Source organism: Oryctolagus cuniculus, chromosome Y (genome assembly GCF_051225735.1).
Source record: "Oryctolagus cuniculus isolate XC-2025 breed Fujian yellow rabbit chromosome Y, ASM5122573v1, whole genome shotgun sequence".
Lineage (NCBI taxonomy): Eukaryota > Metazoa > Chordata > Mammalia > Lagomorpha > Leporidae > Oryctolagus > Oryctolagus cuniculus.
In genome coordinates, this window is record NC_142889.1 from 23,892,950 (window position 1) to 23,910,309 (window position 17,360).

The window sequence follows — 17,360 nt, forward strand, 5'->3', positions numbered from 1 at the left end:
TGGTTACAGCTGGAAGAGCAGACTGATATCTATAACTTGTTTCTTTCAGAGGAACAGTCCCTGCTCTGAAACAACCAACCAAGATAACCTATAACCACTTGGACAGGCTATGTCCCATGAGAAAACCTTAAACTTAAGACATGCTGTCACATTCCCCACTGGTTTTACTCAGGAGTCAAACTATTGACTTGCCTTGCTGACCCAACACCTGGCATGGCCCTTCTCTTTCCTCCTGACTTAGCTGTTGGTAGTGAGTTCAGAGCATTAATAATTCGACTGCATTTAACCTGATGGTAATATACTTTGAGAGATAATTTAGGAAGCACGGTCCTATAAAAATTCCTATAAGAATGATGGTCAGGGCTCCAACAATTGCTGAGATAAGTGTTGTTAGCCAAGGTGACCATGAGAAGAAGTTTTGATACCAATTATCTCCACTTTCTCTTTGTTGTTCTCTTTCTCTCAATTGTTTTCAAACCAGTGCTACACTGTTCCTAATCACACACCTGAGTGGTTAGCATAGAAACAGCATGTTTCTCCCAAGGCCATGCATAACCCTCCTTGTTCTAGAAATAGAAGATCTAAGCCCCTTTGATTTTGTAGGGCTACCTCAGGCAAAGAGTCTAGTGAAGATTCAAGATGAGTTATAAATTTCTCTAACTCTGCTAGGCTACCATCCACCTGTCTGCTTAGGATCTTGAAATTTTGTTGACTGGTGGCCAGGGGCAATGTTCCAACTGCAGTGGAGTCTGCAATCCCTAATCCAACCAGCAGAGGGACCAGTACTGGGGCTCTCTTCTCTCTGCAGAGGGATCCCAGATGTTCCCTTCCACTTTCCCCAAAGTAATAGCACACCTGAGGTATTACATGTACTAGTACACACAGTTCTGTCTAATTGGACTTATTGAGTCCCACATTTGAAAGGAAAGGAGTTGCCAGCACCGTGGCTCAACAGGCTAATCCTCTGCCTTGTAGCGCTGGCACACTGGGTTCTAGGCCTGGTCGGAGCTCCGGATTCTGTCCCGGTTGCCCTTCTTCCAGGCCAGCTCTCTGCTGTGGCCCAGGAGTGCAGTGGAGGATGGCCCAAGTGCTTGGGCCCTGCACCCCATGGGAGACCAGGAGAAGCACCTGGCTCCTGCCTTCGGATTAGCACAGTGCGCCAGCTGCAGCGTGCTGGCTGCAGCGACCATTGGAGGGTGAACCAACAGCAAAGGAAGACCTTTCTCTCTGTCTGTCTCTCTCTTCACTGTCCACTGTGCCTGTCCAAAAAAAAAAAACACACACACACACACAATGTGGTTTCACTTCACCCCAGTTAGAATCACACACACACACACACACACACACACACACACACACACACACACAAACAATAAATGTTAGTGAGAATGTGAGGAGAAAAGTTCCCTAATACACATTTGGTGGCAATATAATTTATACAACCATCACTAGAGACAGTGTAGAGATTCCTCTACAATCTGAGAAAGATCTACAATATGACATAGCCATCCCACTCCTGGGAATGCATGCAAAGGAAATGAAATCAGCATAATTGAGTTATCTGTGTCCCCATGTTTACTGCAGCTCAGTTCACAATAGCTAAGACTTGGAATCAACCCAGATGCCAATCAACTGATAACTGAATAAAGAAATAATGTCTTTTGCCATGAAATGGATGCACCTGGAAACCATTATGATCAGTGGGATAAGCCAGCCTCAAAAAATACAAACATCTTGATTTCCATGATATGTGGTTAATAATATACAGAGTCCAAAAATGTTATGTATAGGAGTGAAATTGACATTTCAGATTATTGTTTATAGCTCTTTCTATACTCTTCAGGAACAGTAAGTTTCCTTCTATTATTTGTTGAATCCTTTACTTTGTGGAGGGTTAAGCTTGTGATTATAACATAAACTGAAAGTATGTCCTTGTAAAAATTAAACTAATAATGAAGGAGGGAGGAAGCTATGAGCCTGGGCAGGAGAGAGGTTAGGGTAGATCACTATGCTCCAAAATCTGAATATATGAAATGCACAAAATTTATTCCCCTTATATAAATAAAATGTAAAAATCAGTAAATAAATCAAAAGGAAATAAAGATAACAATTCAATTTCAAAATCATAAAAGGGAATAAAATACTTAGAAATAAACTTAACCAAGGAAATAAAATATCTAAATGTTGAAAACTATGTCACACAAATAAATGTAAATATATCCTGTGTTCATGGATTATAAAATATATAATATAAGAAATCAATATGATCCTAGTGATCCTTAGATTCAAATCATTCTTTATAGTATCCTAATAGTTAATTTTAGAAAAAAAATTAAAAAACCATACAGAAAATTCATATGGAATGTCAAAGGATCTAAATAGCCCAAATATCTTGAAGAGTTTCCCCTATGCTCTTGATTAATTTGATGGTGTCGTGGCATAGATTTAGATCTTTAATGCATGTTGAGTGGCTTTTTGGTCTTGTTTCATACTTCAACAAGTGATTTAATTCCATATTTCTTGTTTGATACTGCCCTAATTCAAATTAATTGAATACATACTTAAAGAAATACTTCATTTTTGTTACATGAAACAATTTAAAAGATGTATTATTCATCAATTTAAGATAAAGTATTGCCTCCTAATCACTCCACTTAGAATGACAAAATGCCAATATACTTATTTCCAGATTATGTTTGTCTTAATAAACTCCTTCCAAAGATCATATTATTAGTTGCAATACTAATTTAACACCCCTTAACCTTATACACCAAGAAAGATGATGTTTTGAGTTTATTTTTATTGACAATAATTATATATACCTATTGGCTACAGTGTGAGATTTTACTTGATGCATGCAATGTGTACTGAACAAAGCATGGTAAACAACATTTTCCCTTCTCTGAAATTACACTTCATGATCACAGCCTTTGAGCACCTTTCCTGTTTGCTTATAAAATATAGAATAGAGTATATGGTCTATAGTCACACAACCATGCTATGTAACACTAGGAACTCACCCCTACCATCCAACTCATCTATCATCTAACTTCTCCAAAAAGAGAGGAGCCCTCCAAGTAGTTTTTAAAAATTATGTAATTAATTAGTTTTAAGGAAAAAGAGACACATCGAGAAACAGAGAGGGAGAGAGAACACTCTCACCCACTGGTTCACTTCACAAATGCCTACAACAACTATGGTTGTGACAGACCTCAACAATGATTTAGGAATAACATCAAAAGCACAGGTGACAAAAGAAAAATAAAGAAGTAGGACTGCAAAAAACATAAAAAAATTATGTGTACTAAAGGGAAAGCTGAAAAGTGAAAGCAAGGAATAGGAGAAAATATTGGTAAACCATTGTATGATTAAAGGAATAATACAAAGAACTTACACAACTCAAAGGGAAATACTGTAATAAAAATGGACAAAGGATCTGATCAGTTTTTCCACAAGCAGCCAATAGGTATTTGAAAAGGGGCTCTCAGCACTGCCAATCAAGAGCACAATGGTTATGATCTCACATATGTAAAAATGGCTGTTATCAAAAAGTAGAAACTATAAGTACTGAACCAGAATTGGAGAAAGGGAACAGATAAATTCTTTTTGGGAATGTAACCTGATATACTTACTATGAAATACACTACAGAGTTGCCTCAAACAAAATTAAAAATGGAACTAATAAATGATAAAGCAGTCCCATAATTGGATGCGTATCTAAATAAAATTAATATCTCAGACACATCTGCACATCCATGTTCATGTGAGCACTATTCACAAGAACTAGATATATAAATACATTGTCTATCAAAATGAATAGAGAAAATGCCACACACTCACACACACACACACACACACACACGAATCACATTCAACCTTAAAAAAGAAATCCTGACATTTTGTCATAACCTGGATTCAAAAGTATGAATGTGGACATTAAGTTGATTGAAGTATGACACAGAAAGATAAATATGACACAATTTCCCTTATTTGTGGAACCTTATAAAATCAAATTTAAGAACATATCATAGTAATGTGGTTTCCAGGGGCTGAGAGTGAAGGAAATGGTAAGATATTAGTTGAATGACACCCATTTATCACTAGGAGATAAATTAACTCCTTGAGACATAATACACAGCACAGAAGCAAAATGAATACACTACTGGGTACTCACACTTGTAAAGATATTAATTATTCTTTTAAAAACTGTGTAAGGTGAAGGACTTGTTAGGTTGATTGTCCTAGTCATTTCATAATGTACATGCACAAGGGAACTCCAAAAGATTTGTGAAAAACTAGATTAAAAGATAAAGGGAATTTTCCATAAACTTTTAAAAAAAGTCCCCTTACAAATCAAAATATCAGGTTGCAGGCCTCGAATACATACAAATTTTGTTTGTCAATTATACTCCAATAACCTTGAAAAAATCACCCTACATCAAAATTAAAATTAACTTAGGAATCTAGATTGATATCTTTGTGGTTGGAAAGACATGGTGGAACAGAAACAGTTTTAAAACACTCGTAAATGTGGCTACCTAAAATTTCCAACTTTAAAGTACAGAGACACATCGCAGTCTGTCTAGCGAACATATAAATGCTAAGATGACATCGAGGTAGCAAAATACAATGTCCTCGTGACCCCCTAAAACCTAGACTAAAACCCTGACTGAAATAAAGCTGCTTTGGTTAACTGACCTGGTCTGTGCCTGTGTGATGGCTCTGAGCAGAAATGGGACAGGATGCATGGAATCACGGGTGCCAGTCCAGCCCCCATACTGCAATCCGGCCCCCATGCTGGCTCCACACTGAGGGCAGGGTCGAGCTGTGAGCAGGAATGGGACAGGATGCCTGGAGTCCCTGGTGCCAGTCCAGCCCCCATCCTGGCCCCACACTGAGGGCAGGGTCGAGCTGTGAGCAGGAATGGGACAGGATGCCTGGAGTCCCTGGTGCCAGTCCAGCGCCCATCCTGCAGACCAGCCCCCACACTGGCTCCACACTGAGGGAAGGGTCGTGCTGTGAGCAGGAACAGGACAGGACACCTGGAGTCCTGGGTGCCAGTCCAGCCCCCATCCTGCAGTCCAGCCTCCACACTGGCCCCACACAGAGGGAAGAGTCATGCCAGTAACAGAGGGCCCACAGACCCCAGAGCCGACCTCTGGGAAGCCCGCATCCCACCAGCCTTTTCTAGCAACGTCCACCTGCTCCCCTTCCCTGCTCCTCAGACCTGGCCCCACACACTCACCATGTCCCGGGTCGGAGGGGATGGTGTCCTGCGATGGAAGAGGGGCAGAGAGCAGACAGAGCAGCGGACGCCAGCTACCCGCAGTGTTCGGAGTGCTGGAGCCCCCTCCTGGGCCCTCTCTCCTCAGTGGAACGAGAGAACTACTATGGCGTCAACATCCCGCGTGATTTGATTGCACAGCTTGCATACCAGGGGTAGCATCACGCCATAAAAGACGCAGCCAATCAACATCCTCCATAGCGCTGACGTATAACTTCAGGTCTTTCTGGAGGGGAAAACAAGAGGGAGTTTGGATTCATTTCTGAACACGAGGACCTCCTGGGCTCCACCTCCCTGCGGTGGGCGCGGGGGAATTCTCTCTTCTCTTCTCTGGTCCTGCCAGCCGCTGGATCCCTCCTGCATCTTCCTGAGTGGCTTCTGCTTGGGGGTTGAACGTAATTCAGGTCAGCTACAATTTAATGGCTGTTTATTGACTTAAGAGCCTTTGTTTTTTTATCATATATGTGACACTTTTCGTCTAATGAATCTTCTATGCCATTTTTAATATTGATTTAAAGAATGTTTACGTATATAACGTAATTTAATCCTTTTTTCCAATTTTACTTGAACATTTATTTCTAGTTTGCCTGTTGTCCTTTAATATTATTTTCTATTTGCTTCTTCCTGGTACTTAGTAGAAACACACACACACACACACAATCTTTCCAGTAATCTCATTTATCAATTGTATTTGTTTTTAGTTTTTCCTGGATTATCTCTGTATATAAACCTCATCCAATATATTCACATTTTACAACTTATAAATTGATCTTTACACCATATAATTTCTTTTTGCTGTTTTATTTCCCTTACTGCCCTTGAAGTGGAAAGCTCGAGAGAGTGCAGGAATCGTGGTCTAAGTTTACTCCCAGGGAGAAAAAGCTTCAAGGATGCTGTATTACTTGTGTTGTTGGCTGTAGGTTCATTTCGCTCTTGATCGGAGTAGCGAAGTCACTGGCTTTTTTGTTGTTCTGCAGGCAGTTTTCTTTTTTACTAGATGCTGAACTTTATTAAAGCCTTCCAACATGTAATCTAAATGACCATGTGATTTTCTTCTTGTGTTTTTTACCTACTTGGATGACTTGTCTGAGAATCTTTACCACTCTTGTGTGTTTTACTAAGTCCTGCTTGCTATTGATATATTTTTTATGTTATTTCATTTATTATATTAGTACTTTGCTGCAGATATCTGTAGCTATGTTTATGAAAGGGATGCTTTTAATAAAACTTACTGTTTATTTCAAGTCCTGGTGTGCTTGCATCATCCTCACTGCAATGCAGGTGTTCCATAAGAAACCAAGAAAAAAGCTCTACTTAGTTGCACTTTGGGTGAAATGTAGATTTGTTTTTCCTTCTCTAAAATTTTGGAGTATTCTGTAATTCTGGATCTGAAATTTTGATTCTGTGACTTTTTTCTTGATTGGTTGTTTGGAATTTTCAAAGTATGATTTAACTTACCTGATTTATATAGCTTTCCTACTTTATGTTATATTTGTTTTTTGCAAATTTGATTTTCAATATAGGGAAGATTTTGATTCCTGTAGTGAAATGTTACTTCTAAGAATTTCATACCTTTCTCCTAGCACCTTGGTCAAAATTATAACCTACAAAGGAATGATTATGTTTTAATTCCTAAACTGGTTATTTGTGTTACTTTCCCCATTGGTTCCTTAATTGTTTTTCCTAATGGTTTATTAACTTTGTTAATATTTTTCTTAAAAAAAGTCATTGTGTCCTTGTTTATTTGTGATACATTTTATAGCACTTCATAGATGTCTGCTGTTTTCTTTTTTCTTGCTTTTCTTCAATACTTTTTGATTTTTTTCTTTATAATTCTTAACAAGGAAGCTGTAATGATGATTTTGAGTGTTTTATTCTATTGTAATCATTTGACTATAAATTATCTCTGAGCACTCATTTACTGCATCCTCAGTGTCCCTTCAGGTGTTTCTAACACCTGTGTGTGCAAGCTGTGTCTGTCTCCCAGTATCCCTAATTCCATGTACCTGCAGCCATCACAGGTTACATGTGTCTCCAGGTCTGAAACCCATATGTACTGATTGGTAGATTAGTGCTTCAGTCATTAAAGGCCCATTCCTTACACTTGTGTGCCCAGTTAATCACAGCCCATCAACTACCCTTTCCAAGTCTGCAAAAGGACTATGGCCCCTTAAAATATATCACATCTTAATTTCTTTTAGAGAAGCAGATACAATTTCCCAGACAGCCCAAGTTAGACATTTCCACAGAAACTACTGACAACATTGAAGTGTCAGCTTCGATATCAACCTTTCATATCAAATAGAACTGCTCTGATTGTCAGGTGTTTTTTCTTTACAGGGCTGCCTGTTAATTGCCAATTTGTGTCGATGCTAATGAGAGTCATATATCTTATTTTTCTATTAATTCTCATGACATTCTGGAGTGGCATGAATGGCAAAATTCTGTCCTCATTTGCAGAAGGTGGCAAAAATTATATCTTTGTGTAAAAATAGTTCAAGTTTTTGAAGTGCTCTGGATAAAAAATAAAATAATGTCCCAGTGCTTTGGCCAGAATAGTTGAAAGTCCTCAGTAATGGATAATACATGATCTTAAAACAGAATAATGGAGAGTAAATTTCAATAAGGAAGCTGGGAAAAGAAAATTTAAGCTGAAGAAGTGAACAACAAATTTAGATATTTTAATGAAGGGAAGAAAAATGCAGGTGTATAATCAAAGGATAAAGGAGGACTGAGCTGGAAGATGAAGAAAAAAATGAAACATGGTTACTGTAGTTAATAACAATGTATTGGCCAGCACCGCTGCTCAGCAGGCTAATCCTCGGCCTGCAGTGCTGGCATCCTGGGTTCTAGTCCTGGGTGGGGCACCAGTTCTGTCCCGATTGCTCCTCTTCCAGTCCAGCTCTCTGCTGTGGCCCGGGAGTGCAGTGGAGGATGGCCCAAGTCCCTGGGCCCTGCACCTGCATGGGAGACCAGGAGGAAGCACCTGGCTTATGGCTTCAGAATGGTTCAGCGCCGGCTGTAGCAGCCAATTGGGGGGTGAACCAATGGAAGGAAGACGTTTCTCTCTCTCTCTCTCTCTCTCTCTCTCTCTCTCTCTCTCTCACTCTCTAACTCTGCCTGTCAAAAAGAAAAAGATTATTTTAGTTCAAAAACACTTGAATCCATATACAGATTTTTGTAATACACATTTCAATGAGTTTTTAAAGATCCCTTAATTACTGCACTGCGGCGGCCATTGCAGGGTAAACCAACGGCAAAGGAAGACCTTTCTCTCTGTCTCTCTCTCTCACTGTCCACTCTGCCTGTCAAAAAAAAAAAAAATCCCTCATATTCATGAATTTCAAATTATCTTGCACCAAAATAAACTTACCTTTGAATTCCATTCACCTCAGACTTTTCAAAATATCTATTGTGAATAATAAATGGATATATAATGTATATATTTTAATTTTTATTTTAATTGAAATCTATTTTTATGTTTTCAAATAAATAAATAAGAAACATAAAATGAGACCGTTGGTGGATTTTAAGCATGGAGATCTTTTTCTGTTTGTGATGGTTTTAAGAGATCACTTATCAGCTGGCACCGCAGCTCAATAGGCTAATCCTCCACCTGCGGTGCTGGCACTCCAGGTTCTAGTCCCGGTCAGGGCGCTGGATTATGTCCCAGTTGTTCCTCTTCCAGTCCAGCTCTCTGCTGTGGCCCAGGAGTGCAGTGGAGGATGGCCCAAGTCCTTGGGCCCTGCACCCACATGGGAGACCAGGAGAAGCACCTGGCTCCTGGCTTCAGATCAGCACAGTGCGCTGGCCACACCACGCCGGCCGTAGTGGCCACTGAGGGGTGAACCAATGGAAAAAAGGAAGAAAAAGAAAAAAAAAGAGATCACTTATCTTTTAGACACTGGACTATAGGATCCAGTTTGGAGACTAATCTCTTTGGGTGCACCAACAACGACCTATCTGTTTTTTTCTGGTGGAGGTTTGAATTTTTTTTTTTTTTTTTTTTTTTTTTGACAGGCAGAGTGGACAGTGAGAGAGAGAGAGACAGAGAGAGAAAGGTCTTCCTTTTGCCGTTGGTTCACCCTCCAATGGCCGCCGCTGCAGCCGGCGCACCGCGCTGATCCTGGCAGGAGCCAGGAGCCAGGTGCTTTTCCTGGTCTCCCATGGGGTGCAGGGCCCAAGCACCTGGGCCATCCTCCACTGCACTCCCTGGCCATAGCAGAGAGCTGGCCTGGAAGAGGGGCAACCGGGACAGAATCCGGCGCCCCAACCGGGACTAGAACCCGGTGTGCCGGCGCCGCAAGGTGGAGGATTAGCCTATTGAGCCACGGCGCCGGCTGAGGTTTGAATTTTGACCTCCAACTTTTTCCTACTTATTTGTTGATTGATTGTTGCCATAAAAAAACACTGGAAGGAACATCATATGAAGATGTCTGTGTCTGTTCCTGGCAGACCAACTCTTGTAGCAGTGCAATGTGTGATGCACATATTGCATATACACATTGTCTTCGAGTCAAACATGTTCAATTTGAACCCATAAAGACTTGTATTCCTGTTTCCTGTTTCAAGGATATTCAAGAAATTGACTGAAATAGTCAAAGGCAACCCAAGAGAATTCAGACAAAAAGTAGAGAACGAGGTGGGCTTTGGGAGAGCTGGCCTTTGTCTCCAACACATCATGAACTGTTAATGGGAATGAGCAAGACTAAATGACTGAAAGGTCAAAGAGAGAATCCAGTCAGTTTCCTGCATTGTCCCCTGGATGTGTCTGACACAGGAAAAATTGAAGTAATCATTGCTTATTAAAGGGAATGGAAATGCATTGCTGAACAAAAATATTAAATCCAGTAACTATTGTACACATAGAATGTTGACATATTGGAAAAAGGCAATATTATATTTTCTTTTTTTAAAGATTATTTATTTGAAAGTCAAAGCAGAGAGGCAGAGGCAGAGAGAGAGAAAGAGAGGGAGAGAAATGGTGAGAGAGAGAGAGAGACAGAGAGACAGAGACAGATACAGAGAGACAGAAAGACAAGAGAGAGGTTTTCCATCTGCTGGTTCATTCCCCATATGTCCGCAACAACCAGAGCTGGGCTGATATGAAGCCAGGAGCCAGGAGCTTCTTCTGTGTATCCTATGCAGGTGCCCCAACCCAAGGATTTGGGTAATCTCCCACTGATTTCCTAGGCCTTAGCAGAGAGCTGGATCAGAAGTAGAGTAGTCAGAACCTGAACCAGCACCCACATAGGATGCTGGCACTACAGGCAGCAACTTTACCTGCAATGCAACAGCACCAACCCTACATGATGGGATCTGGGATGATATGATAAGCCTTTTAAATTTCATAGAAAATATATATTATGGAAAAGCCATGCATGGATGTAAATATATTTCGCTTCAAAATCTTATTTTTAATTTAATTCTTGCAAAAGCTTCTTGAAATGCCCTGTACATTATGCTAAGAAATATTTTTAAACCCTATGTTGTTTTTGTATGACTCCATTTTCAATGTGATACTTACTTGCCTTTTCTAAGGCTGTAAATTATGACTAAGAAGAATATAAAACTTCGCATCTGCAGTTGTTAAATTTTGGACTTCAAAATCAGAAATGTCATCTATTGGAAGTTAAAGATGTTAATCCTCTAGTCTCTCCTAGATAATTTGCACTGTTTACCTATAAACTTGGGGTATTCAGTTTACTATTTGGATTACTCTGTGCTGGAGATGCATAGCTGATAGCTGGCACTTTCTTGTGAAATTTGGTTCCACTTAAAACAAAACAAAAGAAATACCAGCACTGCTCACAGGCCTGCAATTTATTGTTAAATAAATGTTGTATAAACCTTCAGTAAATTTTCAAAACATTAGGGTTAGTAAGAAGAAAGTGAAAAGCAATAAGACTCAAAGAAAATGCTTAGCAATAGTGCTAATGTCAGAGATGTTACCATTTTAGTTACATGCACTATACCAATTAAGTTATTTCAAATTCAGACATGAGCACACCATTTCCCATAACTACCTTTATATACAGTTAAAAACCTGGGATCCTATGTAGAAAAGTGCTAGTAGCTCAAGTCTCACTTGATTAGAGTCATTGGAAGTCTATAAAATGTACACTGACTTATCAGAGTAAGGGGAAAATAAAGCCAAGGAAAAATAGTCCAAAAGGAAAAATGTGCTCATTTAGATTTCAGGTAATAACCTTTATAGATGTTCTCATGGATAATCAATGTATACATAGTGATCATTCATTCGCATACATTTCATTTTTATTTTTTAAACTTTTAATAAAAATTTGTTTTTGTTTCTGGAATCACATTTTACTATACTTTGTATGTTCTCATCAGAGTAAACTTGAAGTTGCTTACGTCAAAAAGGTCCACAAGTGAAGAACTTACTCAGAAAAGAGGTTGCCAACCATGAATCACAGGAGCAGTGCTCACTGCTACCTGAATACTTCAAAGTCTGTATGAGCTGTTTCAATGGAGACAGCTGTAGTTTTACAGTAAACTTTCTATTATTGAATTGCATTTTTTCATATGGGCAGCTTACATCATTAGAAAACTATTTATTTTCATAATACATTATTCCCATGTGTATCTGCAAGGTGCTTACAGGCATACTACTGAATATATTAAACAATCATGACCTAGTTTCAGTGTAAGAAATTTGAATCTCTCTCATAAAGCAAGAAACATCCACAGTTGAGATTTACATAAGTAGTACCTCTTTAAATAAATAAAAAATAAAATGATATCCTGTCTATAAAGTTGTACTAGTTCATTTTACAGATTATTAAAGTGCTTATGAATGCATTAGTTCTCAGTAAATAAACATGGTGTTACAACACATCTAAAAGGAAAAAGTCATCACACTGGCCCATAGAAGTGCCTGGGATTATTTTATATCTCTTAACATTAGAAAAATTAAATGAAATAAAGAATTAAAATTAAAAGAGAAACAAGAAATTTTACAAAATTAGAACACTATGGCCTAAAAATATACTGAAATATTCAATTCAGTAACTAAGTCATTTCTGGATTGAACACTGTATAATTAGGTTTGGAGAGTGCTTCTGTTAGCAAGGTCATAAGGTATGTGGAAATAATATAAGCATTTTATAAAGACTGATCCTGAAACAGTAATTGTTTATAAACATCACATATACCTGGTGCTGTGATATAGAAGGTTAAGCCTCCACCTCTGGTGCTGACATCCCATTTGTTCCTTAGTTCAAGTCCTGGCTTCCCCACTTACAATCTAGCCCCCTGCTAATCTGCCTGGGAAGGTAGCAGAGGATGGCTGATGTACTTGTGCCTCTGCACCCACACAGGAGACATGGAAAGGTTTCCTAGCTTCTGACTTCAGCCTGGCACAGCCCCAGTCACTGTGGCCATTTGGGGAGTGAACCAGTTGATGTAAAATTCTCCCTCTCTCTCTCTCTCTCTCTCAAGTAAATAAATAAATCTTTCAGAAATAAATAGAAATCACATGATAAGATACAACCAGCATACTCAAGACTTTTGATTTTGATGGAATTAAATCTTAGAGTGGGAATACAAATTAAACCAATAATCATGGAGATGCCACTTGTTTTCACCAAAGTAAACAATAGGAACATCATTTCAAGGAATAGTACATTGACAGACTAAAATGAGAAACTGTGAACAATGTTAGTTAGTACCAAAATATTCCCTAAGTTTGGAAGTAGTTCTAGTTCTGTTGCCTGTACAATTGCGCTTCAAAACATGTGTTCTCCTTAGAAAATATGTCTTCTGAATGGCTTTGTAGTCAGTGTGGAAAAGTAGGAAATGAGGTTCACAGTGAAGCTGAGTAAAATGCTTCCAAGATGATTCATTGTATCAGTTAGTAATCTCACCATACCTACATGTTGAATTTCAGGATTTTGTTTTTTAACTCCTTCTCAAGTCTGTGGGCTTCAGCTCCTCAGGCAGTAATAATATTTTTCATGTAAGGTCCCTGCTGTATATTATTCTATAGAGTACCTGTCCCATAATTTCTTTATCCAGTCTACTGTTGATGGGCATTTGGGTTGGTTCCAGGTTTTAGCTATTGTGAATTGAGCTGCAATAAACATTAATGTGCAGATAGCTTGTTTGTTTGCCAATTTAATTTCCTTTGGGAAATTCCAAGGAGTGGTATGGCTGGGTTGAATGGTAGGGTTATCTTCAGGTTTCTGAGGAATCTCCAGACTGATTTCCATAGTGGCTTAACCAGTTTGCATTCCCACCAACAGTGGGTTAGTGTCCCTTTTCCCCCACATCCTCTCCAGCATCCATTGTTGGCAGATTTCTGAATGTGAGCCATTCTAACTGGAGTGAGGTGAAACCTCATTGTGGTTTTGATTTGCATTTCCCTGATTGCTAGTGATCTTGAACATTTTTTCATGTGTCTATTGGCCATTTGGATTTCCTCTTTTGAAAAATGTCTATTGAGGTCCTTGGCCCATCTCTTAAGTGGGTTGTTTGTTTTGATCTTGTGGAGTTTCTTGATTTCTTTGTAGATTCTGGTTATCAACCCTTTATCTGTTGCATAGTTTGCGAATATTTTTCCCATTCTGTCGGTTGCCTCTTCACTTTCCTGACTGTTTCTTTTGCAGTACAGAAACTTCTCAATTTGATGCAATTCCAAATGTTAATTTTGGCTTTGACTGTCTGTGCTTCTGGGGTATTTTCCAAGAAGTCTTTGCCAGTACCTATATCTTGCAGAGTTTCTCCAATGCTCTCTAATAATTTGATGGTGTCGGGTCGTAGATTTAAGCCTGTAATCCATGTTGAGTGATTTTTTGTGTAAGGTGAAAGGTAGGGGTTTTGCTTCATGATTCTGCACATGGAAATCCAATTTTCTTAGGGGATGATTTTATGGTTATTGGTGATTGCTTTGCCTCAGGATTTTGGTTTTAAGATCTGGCATGCTATAGTGACTCTCCTATGGCTGGTTTTGTGTGGCACAAACTGGAAAGGACAGATTCTGTTGCCTAGTAACCACAATAGTCTCAGGAAATGTATTGAATCTTTAATTTGCTTTCAGAAGTATGAACATTTGATGATGTTGCTTCTCCCAAGTCATGAACATGGAAGTTTTTTTTTCATTTTTAAATGTTGTTTTTTTTTATTTCTTTCTTTAGTGCTTTTGTAATTTTCATCAAAGAGAACTTGGTTGGACTTCTTTCTTAAATTTATCCCAAGATATTTAATTATTTTTGGAGCTAATGTTAATGGGACTTATCTTGAAAGATCTTTCTCAGCTGTGGCATTGTCTGTGTATACAAAGGCTATTGATTTTTCTGTGCTCATTTTATATTCTGACACTTTACCAAACTCTTTTAGGAGTTCAAACAGTCTCTTAGTAGAGTCTTTCAGATTCCCTATATATAGGATCATGTCATCTGCAAATAGGGATAGTTTGATTCCTTCTTTTCCAATTTATATCCTTTTGATTGCTTTTTCTTGCCTAATGGCTCTGGCTAAACCTTCCAGGACTATATTAACTAGCAATGATGAGAGTAGGCGTCCTTGTCTGGATCTGAATCTTAGAGGGAATGCATTCAGCTTTTCACCATTCAGTAGGATGCTGACCACTGGTTTGTCATAAATTGCCTTGATAATGTTGAGGAACATTCTTCCCATACCCAATTTGTTTAAGGTTTTCCTCAGGAAAAGATGTTGTATTTTATTAAATGCTTTTCTGCATCTATTGAGATAATAATATTGGTTTTGTTCTTAAGTTCGTTCATGTAATGTATCACAATTATTGATTTGTGAATGTTGAACCATTCCTAAATACTAAAAATAAATCCCACTTGATCCAGGTGAATTATATGCCTGACGTTTTGCTGGATTCGAGTAGCTAATATTTTGTTGAGGAGTTTTACACCTATGTTCATCAGGGATATTTGTTTATAGTTCTCTTTATTGAATCATTTTTCTGACTTAGAAAGTAAATGATTAACATTTCATTTAAGGAGTTTGGGAGGATTTCCTCACTTTCAATTTTTCTGAGTAGCTTGAGAATAATACTGTTAGTTCTTTAAATGTCTGGTAGAATTCAGAAGTGATGCCATTAGGTCCTGGGCTTTTCTTTGTTGGAAAGGTCTTACTGATTCATTCTCTGTTGGTTATCAATCTGTTTAGATATTCTATGCCTTCATGACTAAATTTTGGTAGATTATATGTGTCTAGGAATCTCTCCATTTTTTCTAGTTTTCCAATTTTTTGGCTCACAACTTGTTCTAGTAATTCCTCATGATTCTTTTTATTTCTGTGGTGTCTGTTATATTTCTATTTTCATCTCTAAATTTATTGAATTGTGTCTTCTTCCCCCTTTTTTTGTTAGTTGGCCCAATGATGTATTAATTTGCTTATTTGCAAAAAATAAGCTCTTCATTTCACTGATCTTTTGTGTTGGTTTTTGCTTTGAGTTTTATTTCTTCTCTAATTTTAATTATGCATTTCTTCCTACTAATTTGAGGTTTGGTTTGTTATTTTTTTAGGTCCTTGATATACATTAATAGATCATGTATTTGGTTCCTTTCCAATTTATTCATGTAGGCAACAATTGCTATACTTTGCTCTTAACACTGCTTTTATTGAATCCCATAAATGTTGATATGATGTATTCTCACCTAATCCCATAAATGTTGATATGATGTATTGTCACCTTCATTTGTTCCCAGAAAATTTTTGATTTCACTTTTGATTTAGTCTATGAACCACTGTTCTTTCAGGAACATGTTTTCAGTCCCATGTGTTTGCATATGATCTAGAGATTCCCGAGTTGTTGATTTCCAGCTTCATTGCATTGTGGCTAGAGAAGATGTATGTTGTGTTTCAACATTTTTTTAATTTGTTGAGACTTACTTTATGAACTTAGCATATGGTCTAGCCTAGAGAAAGTTCCATGCACTGATGAGAAAGATGTGCATTCTTCAACTGTAGGGTGAAATGTTCTGTACATATCTGTTAGGTCCTTTTGGTCCATAGACGCTATTACCTATGTTTCTGTACTGATTTTTTTGTCTATTTGATCTATTGATAAATGTTGGATACTGATATCCCCCCTTACTATTGTATTGTAGTCTATATATCCTTTTATATCCATTAACATTTCTTTTGAATAGCTAAGCACCTTATGATTAGCTGTGTATACATTTATTTTAGTCACATCTTCCTGTTGAATTGATTCCTTAATCATTATATAAAGCCCTTCTTCATCTGTTACAATTTTTTGTGTTAAAATCTATTTTGTCTGATATTAGGATGAAAACACCTGACTTTCTTTACTTTCCATTGGCATGGAAAATTTTTTCCAGTATTTTACTTTCAGTTGGTATGTATCTTTGGTAGTGAGATGTTTTTCTTATAGGTAGCAAATAGATGGTCATATGTTTTAATCCATTCAGCCAGCCTGTATTTTTTAACTGGATAGTTGAGGCCATTCACATTCAATGTGACTATTGATATTTAACAACTTGGCTCTGCCATTTTCCAGTAAATATTCCTAGTGCTTACTTTGGATTTCTTTTGTATGTTTACTGGAGGATTATCAAACTTTACATTCTTTCATATTGATGTCTATCTTTCTGTGTTTCTGTGCATAACACATCCCTAAGCAGCTTATGTAAAGCTGGATGAGAAGTGACAAATTCTTTCAATTTATGTTTGTTATGAAAGGTGTTTCTTTCACCTTCACTCATAAATGACTACATAGCAGGCTACAGGATTCTGGGTTGACAGTTTTTTTTTTTTTTCTCTTAAGATTTGGGATATATGCTGCCATTCTCTCCTAGCTTGTGTTTCTGATGAGAAGTCAGCTGTGAGTCTAACTGGATCCTCTGAAAGTAATCTGGATTTCTCTCATGCACATTTTATGGTCTTTATGGTGAATATCTTTTCTGGTAATATCTGTTAGGAGATCTATATACTTCCTCTACATGAGTGTTCCTTTGTTTCTCCAAATTAGTGAAGTTTTTCTCTAATTATTTTACTAAATGGGGCTTCTAATACATTCTCTCTTTATACACCTTCAAGAACTCTAATACCTGTATGT

General features: G+C 37.9%; 1 long non-coding RNA gene across 1 annotated transcript in view; it reads right to left on the reverse strand.

The window, feature by feature from the left end:
- Window positions 1–17,360, reverse strand: part of LOC127488437 (uncharacterized) — a 115,623-nt gene that overhangs the window by 12,125 nt on the left and 86,138 nt on the right. Inside the window, exon 2 of the long non-coding RNA XR_016228583.1 lies at window positions 5,246–5,510. This is a non-coding gene — a long non-coding RNA (uncharacterized LOC127488437). The remainder of the gene's footprint in view (window positions 1–5,245; window positions 5,511–17,360) is intronic.